Genomic DNA, 11445 nt, shown 5'->3' on the forward strand with positions numbered 1-11445 from the left:
GAGAGTAAGACAACCAAGGCACAGTAAGAATCCAGATGCAATTTACTCTAAAGAACTGCTGTCATCATCACCTCTAAGGCTTCTCCATCTACTCCCTGTTTCTGCTTCTGTCTGGGCATCAGTTTCATCTGTTTAATTCTACACTGGTATCCTCTCCTCCTCAGTCCATGAAAATATGGCAGTTACCTGAGTTTTATGTAACATCTTCTGTCACCCAAATAAATTAATTTTCTTGGTCCTTAGGTTTAAAATTTCCAGACCGGGGCTTCCTTAACCCAGCTTGGGAGAATATCTATTCCCTTGGGCATCAGTCAGGATAGGCTGGGTTATGCTGTAGTAACAAACAGTTCCTAAATCTCAGTACCTTACAACAACAGAGTTTACCTCTTGCATGTGCTTCATGTCCATTGTGGGTTGGCTGTGGCTTGGCTCCATGTTGGGAACTTTACCTGGGAAGAAGTAATTTACAACTGGAGCATTTTGGTCTCATGGCAGATGAAAAGAGAAGACACAGGAAACCATGGGCTAACTCTTAAAGCTGCTGCCAGAGTAATTCACATGGCCAAGTCTAATACCAGTGGGATAGGGAAGTCTACAGCTCTTCCAGAGTAACAATACAGCCAACAATATAGCTTCATACACCAGTAAATTGTGGCCAAGGGGATGGGGTCCTAATAGAATATGACATTGATCACCACAACCACTGGATGGGACAGACAAAGATGCCATGTTCTGATACAGTTCTGTGTAGAAAAAGGGGGCAGGAACATTGGGAAGACAATTGCATCAATCTTGACCAGAGTCATCATTCAGTTAACAGATACTGTGAAACTGCAAATAGGCTAAATCGTCCTTGGGGATAACTAGGATACACTGGAAAGAAAGCTGGACTTGGAGTCAGACAGGTCTGGGTTCAAATTCTGGCTCTGCAACTCACTATGTGTATAATCAGGGCCAAGTCATGGTACAGACTGAGTGCTCCTCATCTAAAATGCTTGAGACCAGAAGTGTTTTGGATTTCAGATGTTTTCAGATTTTGGAATATTTGCGTATACAAAATGAGATAACTTGGAGATGAAACTCAAGTGTAAACATGAAATTCATTTATGTTTCATATACACCTTATACACAAAAGCTGAGGTAATGTTATATAAATTTTAAAACAATTTTATGTATCTAACAAAGATTTGGCTGTGTTTTGACTGAGACCCATCACATGAGAGTGGAATTTTGGTGCTCAAAAAGTTTCAGATTTTGGATTTCGATGTTTTTTGTTTTGTTTTGTTTTCTGGGGACAGAGTCTCGCTCTGTCACCCAGGCTGGAGTGCAGCGGTAAAATGTCGGCTTACTGCAACGTCCGTCTTCCAGGTTCAAGCAATTCTCCTGCCTCAGCCTCCCCAGTAGTTGGAATTACAGGCATGTGGCACTATACCCGGCTAATTTTTGTGTTTTTGTAGAGATGGGGTTTTGCCATGTTGGCCAGGCTAGTCTTGAACTCCTGATCCCAAGTGAGCCATCTGCTTTGGCCTCCCAAAGTGCTGGGATTACAGGCATGAGCCACCGTGCCTGGCCAGATTTCAGATTTTTAGGTTAGGATGCTCAACCTGTATTTAATGTCTTCTCAGTCATGAAACAGGGATAGCAATGCTTGCAGGATTGTTGTAGAGATCAAATGCAACTATGAATGTAAGCCATCTAGAAGAATGTCATAGGTGAGCTCAGCTCTTATTATTAGCCTTTAAAAGAGATAAAGTTTCCTACCTGTTCCTGTTTAGTGTCCACTGGGAGTAAATGAATGTAATCCCTCCAATCTATGTCTGAGTTATTAACTGTGGCACTTCCTTTGTCACTCCCAAAGTTCAAAACACAGGTCACCTTCAACAGAATTAGTTAAGTCTCACTCACTTGCACCTGGTTTCTGTGGGTATTTGAGTTCCCGAGCCAGCTTATGTAGAAGCCTACTTTCTTTGTGGTAAGGACAAAAAGCCCTAGAATGGCACCAACTGTAGCTTCCAGACCAATCTACTTGCTCTGTCCTGCACAGAAGTGTTGCCTTTGTCATGAGCTTGTACCCAGAGATACCATCAAAAGCCCAGAGTCTTTATCTGTGGGATCCTGATACATTCATAGGTATCAGCACCTTCTACGCAGCAGGTGACTTGCATCTGTGACCACCATGTCACAAAGCAGGCATGTCCTTCTAACTTATTCATGCCGAATTCCTGCCAAAGGCACAGAGGTTTATTTCAACAGTGAAATTCACAAGAAGCCAGTTGGTAAAAAATTTTCCCAAGCACTTGGCTGGGATGGATGACGTCTGACTGCAGTAGGCTTTCTGTATGAGGAGATATGTAGCAAGAGGATGGAGGGCATTAATGCCCTATGGCAAGCTTGTACTGGCTTGTAGAACACAGTTGTTAAGTTATCAGGAATTTTGCCGGGTGGGTTTTAAGCCATTGGTAGCTTGAAATCAGCCATAGTGAGAGTATTTACACCACAGAAATTGGTAAATGCTACAGATCAGAGTCCCCCACCCCTACCCCAAACCAGCTGTTAAACATTTCCCAGCACAGCCTTGGTGAATGGTCACTCTCTGGAGGGCTGCTGAGGGACTTCAGCTCTGGTACTGGGTGAGAAAGTTGTCCCAGCAGATCTCTGACATTTCTTCCAGACCCAAGGCTCCTGACTGCCCTGCAGAAAGGGGACTTGTTGCCTGTGGCTGACAGACTCATGATTCTGGCCAACCAGGGTCCTCTCTTGAGTCTCACAAGGGGAGGACATCCAGACAGACCAGTTTTGCCATGTGTAAGGAGGTTCGGGCAGCAAATTCTTTCTGCCTCAAATCTATGTTTTGATGCTCTTTTTCTTACTCCCACTTACAACTACTAGTTAATTAAATTGGCTCTATAAAATATATTCTGAATGCCACCTTTCTTCCAAACAGCAGCCAGAGTTACTCCTTTAAAATCTAAGTCAGAAAATACCACTTCTTTGCACAGAAAACCAACAAACAAATAAACAACAGTTTTTACTTTCACTCAGGTTGAAATCCAGTCTTTCAATATGACATATAACCCTGGAAAAGATCACTCCTATTCTTCTCTGACCTCCTCTGGCTCCCTTGTTCATGCTTCTTCAGCCAGGACAGCCAATGAGTGATTCTCCTGGCACACCTGGTTCATTCCGATCCTGGCTTTTACACATACTGCTGCTTCTGTTCGCACTGTTCTTTCTCCAGAGATCTGCAAGGACTGCCTTCTTCCTTCTTCTTGGGATCCCCTGTCAAGTAACTTCCATGATTGTTCTGTATAAAACAATAACTCTCCCCTTTTCACTCTGTCTCACTGGCTTTGCTTTATCTGTTTATAGCATTTAGAGCCTCTCTCCTCCCCTGCCATGGGATGTCCTTACTTGTGGAATCATTCGTGGTCTGTTTCTACCCACCAGGTTGCATAATCATGAGGGCATGGACTTTGTTTTCCTGGATTCTGTGCCATGGGTGGTTGGCCCCAGTTGGGGGCATGGATGCTCAGATGGGGTGCCTGGCACAGCTGCCTCCTAAGGATGGATGGGCCCCTGCCTTGGCATGCTGGGTGGTGGGTGCTGGCTCCTAGGAGAGGGTCTCCGCGTGAAAGCTCAGCCTTGGGCTCCTGCCCTGGTTGGCCAGTTCCTAACCTAATCCCAGCCTGAGAGCCTCGTAGACCCAGGGAAAAGAGACCTAAAGACCCTCAGAAAAGATCTCAGAGGCTACTTCAGGAGGCGGCTTGGAAAGGGCACACTGGACAAAGTTCCTTTGGAAGTGACTTTGAGGCAGCCCCTTGCTCTCTCTCTCTCTCTCTCTCTCACCTCCTTTTCTCCACTGGACCAGGTCATGGGGAGCCCTGAGCTTTCTGCCCGCTTTGACATTTCCTATTCCATCCCTAGATGGGCCGAGGAGGCAGCTTTTGAGGGAAAGCTTTGGAAAATTTCCAGCTGTAGGCCGTTGTTTACATCTAAGTTGCTGTTTATGCTTCTCCTCTGGGCTCCCTGCCTCTGTGGATGACAAAGCATGGCCACTGTGGGGTCAGCTCCTCCACCCACCCTTTGCCCTGCACTTCAGGGCCACAGCCTGCAGGCTGATTCATGTCCTTAGGAAGCTAGAAAGGTGGCAGGGAAGCAGGCATTGGTGACAGCCGGTCCCTCCTCTTTGCATTTTGGGGTGGGCTGATGGATGACCCCATCCTAAATGAAGATACTCAAGGGAAGGAGATGATTCCTGCCAGCTGGACCAGCCTCAGGGTGTGCAAAGCCCTTTCTCATACATCATCTGCATTTCCAACCACTGCTTTATAGGCAGGGCAGGGCAGGCAGTGCTTAGTGCTTATGCTTGTTTTGCAGATGAGGAAACTGAGGACAAAGACCAGTTGAGTAGCTGGTCCAAAGTCTTAAGACTTCAGCACCAAATTCTGGAACTAGCACCCAAGTCTCTGGAGTCCTTGTCTGGTGCAGTTTCTGCCACATCCAACTGCCTCACATGGCACATTGTCAGATTGAACACCTGATATTGGAGTTGTTACTGTGTCGCTGAGTAGCATCATACCCCCTGCTCTAATGCCTGATATTATTTGGATGTGTGTCCCCTCCAAATCTCATGTTGAAATGTGATCCCCAGTGTTGGAGGTGGCCTCCTTCAGGAACAGCTTGGCACCCCAAGAATAGCTTGGCATCCTACCCACTGCAATGAATTCACTTGAGATCTGTTTTTTTAAGAATATCTGGCACCTCCCTTCTCTTTCTTGATTCCTCTCTCACCATCTGACACACTAGGTTCCCCCTTTGCCTTCTGCCATGATTGAAAGCTACTTGAGGTCTCACCAGAAGCAAATGCTAGCACCATACTTCCTGTACAGTCTGCAGAACAGTGAGCCAAAATAAACCTCTTTTCTTTATAATTATCCAGCCTCAGGTATTTCTTTATAGCAATGCAAAAACGGACTGACAGTGCCTCCCTAGGTTCTGCCATTTCAAGGGCTTGGGACATTTGGCTGGAAAAGAAAACTCAAGGTTTTCTCTGCTCTGGGTCCCTGAGGATTTGTGGTGCAGAGAAGGGGGCTAGATTCAGCAAGAGGAGATACCAGCAGGCGGGTTTCAGCTCAGCTCAGCTCAGGAATGCTCTCTCTCATACCTGTAGTCACCTGCAGTCACCTGAAAAGGTATGTGCTGCTCTTCTGTGCCCTGTTTCCAGATGGATGTGCCCTAGGGAAAAATACAAAGTATGAGAGAAAAGACATGACTGAAAAAATGCCCTTTTAGCTTATAAACATGTGCACTGCCCTCTGTCATCTTCTATAGAGGAAGGACTCTTAGCTGGCCTGCATCTTGGGTTTGCACCTAGGATCACATCATGCTGAATGGAACATGGAGAAGAGAGCTGGAGAGCCAAGACAGGAACAAGTTGTTCTGCTTAAGGAAAGAGACAGTCAGCAGAAACTCTCTGGGAGAGGAATGGGAAACAGAGGAGAAGCCTGTCCCAGGGCAGGTGGCCCTGAAGGAGGTTTGGGAGCAGAGGCTGGAGCACGGCAAGAAGGGGGACTTTGGAGGGAGGCAGTGGGGGAGAGGGAGGCGGCGGGGGGGCAAAGGGGCAGAGGGAGGAAGCTAGGTGGGAGAGAGGGAATTTTAAGTAGCTGTGTGTGTGTGTGTGTGTGTGTGTGTGTGTGTGTGAGAGAGAGACATTTTGTAAGAGAGAAAGACACAATTTTGTCAAGAGAGAAAGACACAATTAAAACACACTTTTAGGAAGCCCTGCTGAGGGGTACACAATGTCACCCTCTCTTGTCTACCCTCACAACCTTCAGTAAAGAGTCACATTACCTTGAGTGCTTTGGGAGCCTGTTCTGGGGAGGGTCTTACTGTGCCAGTGAGTTGGGGTCGTGGAGGTGCCAGGAAGGACAAGGGGTCTTGGAGGCATGAGGCCCTAGATGGGCTTCTGAAAGCAGTGATGACCCACCATAGAGAAAACCTGGCTACCATCATGGGTTCAAATTCTGTCTCCGCTACCTATTGTGTAAGAAGGTTCGGGCTCTTTATTCACCATCTCTGAGTCCTGCATTCCTCGCTTGTAAATGGGGATACAATGGCATCTGATTTTAGGGATGCTGTGAGGATTAAGCCAGGTGACACATGAAAAGCTTCACTGCTGAGCCTGGTGTTCAGTGAGAGCCCAGTGCCAACAGTGAGGGAGCTATTAAATCATGGAAGGTGGACCCACAAATGCAAAGAGTTGACTGCCATTAGAGAATGCTAATGAAGATCATAGAGCAATGTGGAAAAATGTTTGGCTTATAATATTGGGTAACACATGAAAAAAACACTAAATCATGTAAAATTATTTACACAGGTGGATAGAGCATGGAAAAGAAACAATGAAAAAAAAAGCAGTTGATTTGTTAGAGTGATGGAATTGCGGAGTGCTTCCTTTCCATTTTTATTCCTTGTATTGTTATAATATTTTTGTACAGTAAATATGCAGGAAGAAATGAGTGGTCTCAGAAGGGGAGGAGGACTCACCCATAGCAGGGACTGTGGCAGAATCTTCTAGTGCTCAGCCACAGCCAGCTCTTCCCTTTTTTTTGGGACCATCACATTTGACTATTTCTGATTAATAGATTGTGAAAGGAAATGAGTGTGTCCGTTCTAGGCTGCAGCATTTAATTGCCAGTACCATGGTCTTTCTCTGCCAGGTGATCCAGAAGACAATGGATTCCAGACGGTGCAGCCATGCTGTGGTAGAACCTCCATCAGCCTCCATCAGGGTCCTTGAAAGACATGTGGAGAACAGCCCCCTGCTGACCCCCTACTGGTGATGTAAGACTTGAGCAAGAAGTGGATTTTGTAGCATTCAGCCACCGACATGTGTTGGTTAAATTATGCACAGTATAACAGCCCATCACATGTCCAAACCTCTGCTTGCTGCAGCAATGTGTGCTGAGTTTTCCTTAGATTGATGCGGACAGGCAAACGCCCGAGTCTCCTGTGTCTTAACAGCTCAGTTATGCTTGACTGAAAAGCCTGGTCCTTGCTTCTCCCTGGAAAAGCTTCTCAATGCTGCTCACAGAACTTTTTGAAATCTGGTTTCTAGCTTCGGCTCAAGGTCTAAAGAAACCCCCACACCGCATGCACAGGATTTAGCTGAAATGGTGCAAAAGAGCAAAGGAGTGACTCAAACTACAGCTAAACAGGAGAGCCCACTGTAGCATCCAAGCCTTGCTCCGAGGCTCAGACATCACAGTGGGGTTCTGAGGAAGTCAGAGTCTACCTGGGATCTGAGAATTCAGAGTTATGGTGTGAGTATTTGCTGTTGGCTCTGATGTGGGTCCAGTTACTTCCTGCTACCCACAGTGCAGCTTTCCCCTTAGCCTTGTCATCTGAGTACCTTGTCCTCGGTACCCCTCAACTCTCACTGGTTTATCTGAGCCAGAGGCACACTCTCCTTCCTAGAATTGAGATGACCTTGGTTAAAGAGAGATGTTAAGAATCAGTTAGCCCTAACTAGGCTTTCTCTCAAGTCAGTTCTACCAGGAAAGAATGAGGAGGCTGCTGTCCAAAGTTTTGGGTGCTGAAACCAAATATGCCTAGATCTTGGAAACCAAATATTTCTGAATCTCTCATCTTATAAATCTGAGATGGTTCTTCTTCTTCTTCTTCTTCTTCTTCTTCTTCTTCTTCTTCTTCTTCTTCTTCTTCTTCTTCTTCTTCTTCTTCTTCCTTCTTCTTCTTCTTCTTCTTCCTCTTCCTCTTCTTCCTCTTCCTCTTCCTCTCTTCTTCTTCCTCTTCCTCTTCCTCTCTTCCTCTTCCTCTTCTTTCTTCTTCTCCTTCTCCTCCTTCTCCTTCTCCTTCTCCTTCTCCTTCTCCTTCTCCTTCTCCTTCTCCTTCTTCTTCTTCTTCTTCTTCTTCTCCTTCTTCTTCTCGGAGTCTCACTCTGTTGACCAGCCTAGAGTGGAGTGAAGTAGCTCAATCTCTGCTCACTACAACCTCTCCCTCCCAGGTTTCAGTGATTCTTGTGCCTCAGCCTCCATAGCAGCTGGGATTATATGCACACACCAGCACGCCTGGCTAATTTTTGTATTTTTGTAGAGACAGGGTTTCACCATGTTGGCCAGGCTGGTCTCAAACTCCCAACCTCAGGTAATCTGCCCACCTTGATTTCCCGAAGTGCTGGGATTACAGTTGTGAGCCACTGCGCCTGGCTGAGATTCTTTTTAAAGTATAATTTGCTTCAAGTTATTTAAGTTATTATTTTACTTCACATCCGGAGGGATAAGAAAGGAAACAAATAGCATGTTTCTAAGAACCCTAGAATCATTATTGTATTATGTCCGAAGGGCATCCCATGGTTTACAATGAATAAAAACAAACTAAATTTATAAAAATTGCTTACAATGGTTTATTTATCTTTTAACAATGAATTTTGTTAAACAGCTATATTTTTGAAGAGCTCAGTGAATCTGATGACTAGTGCAACATTATAAATTGCGTTAAATGAAATGTTATGACATTTATTCAGCAAGTCATGAGACTTTCATATCAGATAAAGAAACCAAGACACAGAGGAGTAAGTGACATCATAGGTTACAGCAGCAACAGATGTGGAACCTTACCCAAGATCCAGGCTCTCCAGCAGGGGGGTGGCATTGAAGGGGTAGCCCTGACTGGACTGGAAGCTCCTTGAGGGCAGGGGCCCTGCCTATTTATTGCTGGAGCAGTGGCCATGACAGTGCCTGATACATAGAGGTAAATGCTGACTGAGAGAATGAGTGAATGAAGGAGGACGTGGTCCCTTCCAGGTTCAGTGACTCAGTTAAGCCAGTGACTCAGTGTCTGTGGTGGGGGCAGGGATGAGAGTGAAGGGAAGTCTGTGTTGTCTGTTGAATCCACTCCAGGCTGCATTGTCACTGATACTAGTGGCCATCTGCCCATCCTCCTACTGACTCCATGTACCAGGCAGCATTGGTCCCTTCATGGCACTGATCAGGAGCAAGCCTGCTGTTTGTAAGGTAGGTTTGCTTCCAGCTTTAGAGGCTTGAGAGAAGGAAGCTTGCATTCTCCTTCTGTATAACATGAGCTGTGTTACATGGGATGGAGGCAATCATTCTTCCTTCCCAAATGCTATACTAGTAGGAGCTACTGAGCCAAAGTAAATGAATGCAAGGCTCTCATTCTGAGCTACTTCCCTCAAAGTGTCTGTTCTGTTCTGTGTGATTGCTCCTCAGTAAGTCCTGGATTCAAGCTTAGCCCTCCTGAATGGGATCTAGACAGAAGATGTAAGCAGATACTTAAAATATGTTTTTATCGAGGTAAAATATACATAACATAAAATCACTATTTTAAATATTTTAAAGTATACAATGCAGTGGCTTTTAGTAAATTTGCAATGATGTGCAACCATCGCCATTATCTAATTCAGAATATTTTCATCACCCCTCAACAAAACCCCGTAACCATTAAACAATCACACCCTATTCCTTCCTCCCTAAGCCCTAGCCTCTGGAAACCACAACTCTGCATTTTGCCCCTATGCATTTGCCTGTTCTGGACATTTCATATAAATAGAATCATACAATATGTGACCTTTTGTGTCTGGCTTCTTTCACTTAGTATAACGTTTTCAAGATTGATGCATATTATAGCAAGTATCATTCCTTTTTATGGATGAATAATACTTCATTGTATGGATATGCCACATTTTGTTTATCCACACATCACTTGGTAGACATTTGGGTTGTTTCCGCTTTTTGACTACTATGAACAAAGCTGCTGTAAACATTCGTGTACTAGTTTTTGTGTGGACACCTGTTCTCCATTCTCTTGAATCTATACCTATGCATGGAATTTCTGAGTCATATGGTAACTTGTATGTTTAATTTTTGAGGAACAGAAGCAGGTTCTTAGGGAGCATAAAGGCGCTTCTGGCTGGTGGAGCCTCAGGGGCTATTTAGAGCCTTCCAGTGAAAGGAACTTAATCTCCATCCGATCCCTCTCATTCATTCCTGCTTCAATATCTTTGTTAAGGCCCCTTCTCAGATGTCAGATGTCAGTTTCCATGACTCCTTTCTGTTCCAGGCTCTCCCAGGGCCACTCCCACAGTGATCTTCCCATAGACTGACCATAAAAGTCTCTGAGAACTCAAAGTGTGGGTCCTGAGACTTCAGCATCAGCTTCAGCAACACCTGGGAATTTTCAATTTTGTCTGCAATGCCAGTTCATGAACTGCACCCCAGATCTGCTGAATCAGAATCTCTGGGAAGGTTGGGCTTCGGCCATCTTTGTTCTAACATGACCTCAGAGGATTTGCATGCACCATGAAGTTTGAGAAGCTTGGCTCTGAGGAGTCTGTGCTCTTTGGGATCTGTGCCACTTAAGGCAGAGAAAGCTCAGATCACTGGGCTTTCATTTCCCCTTTCAGCCCAGAATAGCTGACCACATTAGTGTGCATGTTTGTGTGTGTGTCCATGCAGGGCATGGGGGGATTCTGTTGAGAGGTGGTGCTGAGATGCACCTGCTCCCAGGAGAGATGATGCAGGTTGCTGACACCACATGAGCTCCGATGCTGCAGAGCCCTAGTCTACTGCTGACTCTCCTTCCTGCTGGAGTCTGCACTTGCTCCTACTTCTCTGGGAGCTCAGTCCCATCACAACTCTGTCTCTTGGGGTTTCTCTTGGAGTGGGAGATCCCTTGGCTTCCCTCCTGCGTCGCCTCCAGAGACAAACACGCTGGCTGTTTGCTTTAAGGAGCTTCCTTTGATCCTCTGGGTAAGCAAAAGGCAGTGGGGCGAGTGGAGTGGTGGTTTCCAGAGCTTATGGAGTCCTTGCAGTCCAAGCCCTGGAACTGTGGTTCCTGACTGTCCTCCTTGTGTGTGGGTCAGGACGGATGCTTCTGCCTGCCTGGAGCCCCGTGCTACACTGAAAAGCCCTGAAGGACCCCACTCTGAGAAGGACCCTTTTCCTATTCGCTCCGCATCCATCCTCCTGATTGTCACAGTGCAGCTCCAGGCACTGCTGGCATCTCCCCAAATCCTCTAATTCCAGGCTCTAGACCTCAGCTTTTTCCACCTGATGGGGTGCACTTCTAATCCAAACAAGCTGTGTCCCATGAAGGAAAGACCAGACAGAAGAGAGGAAAAACTAGGAGATGAGATTTACAAAAAGCTTTGAACCTGAGACAGAAAGGGAGAGGAACTGAAATGAAATCTCAAGCCACTCAATCTCTGTTTGTGATCCATCCCTGCCTTCTCCCCTAAGGTTAATGAATGCCATTGAAAAGGGTTAACCAGGCAGTGGGAGGGTGAGTGTCATAGGTGTTCTTTACCGTGAGTCCCACCACCAGTGCTGATGTCCTCGGGATGACCTGCTCCAGGAGCCCGGCTTTCCAGACTGCAGGATAACACCCTGCCATCTCCAGTCAGGGAAG

The sequence above is a fragment of the Pongo abelii genome, chromosome 16, assembly GCF_028885655.2.
Source record: "Pongo abelii isolate AG06213 chromosome 16, NHGRI_mPonAbe1-v2.0_pri, whole genome shotgun sequence".
Lineage (NCBI taxonomy): Eukaryota > Metazoa > Chordata > Mammalia > Primates > Hominidae > Pongo > Pongo abelii.